Source organism: Etheostoma spectabile, chromosome 18, assembly GCF_008692095.1.
Source record: "Etheostoma spectabile isolate EspeVRDwgs_2016 chromosome 18, UIUC_Espe_1.0, whole genome shotgun sequence".
Lineage (NCBI taxonomy): Eukaryota > Metazoa > Chordata > Actinopteri > Perciformes > Percidae > Etheostoma > Etheostoma spectabile.
Genome location: NC_045750.1, coordinates 14,140,676 through 14,141,021, shown reverse-complemented (window position 1 = coordinate 14,141,021; position 346 = coordinate 14,140,676).

Sequence of the window (346 nt, the reverse complement as noted above, 5' to 3'; positions counted from 1 at the left end):
ACACACACACACACACAAGCTCTTGTGCCTTCCTAGAACATAGCGTGTGATGAAATGGATACCACCCACAAGTCAGGTTAGGAGGTCTAAGGCCACACACTGACACACACACATCTTACAAACAGAATAGGAACAAAGTAAGTCAGCAATTATTTCACTTTCCTCCGTTTCCTCCCTTTTTTCTTTATTTATCTTTCATCTCCCCCTCTTATGAATGTTTCATTGAGAAGGAAAAAGCTCATTGAAGCAGGTCTCGCCCCGCTGTACGTGACTTTGAGGACAGCGCTGTCGGCTTCAGCCAAACCAAGCATTTAACTTTCATTTCACTTAACGGGCACAGGGAATA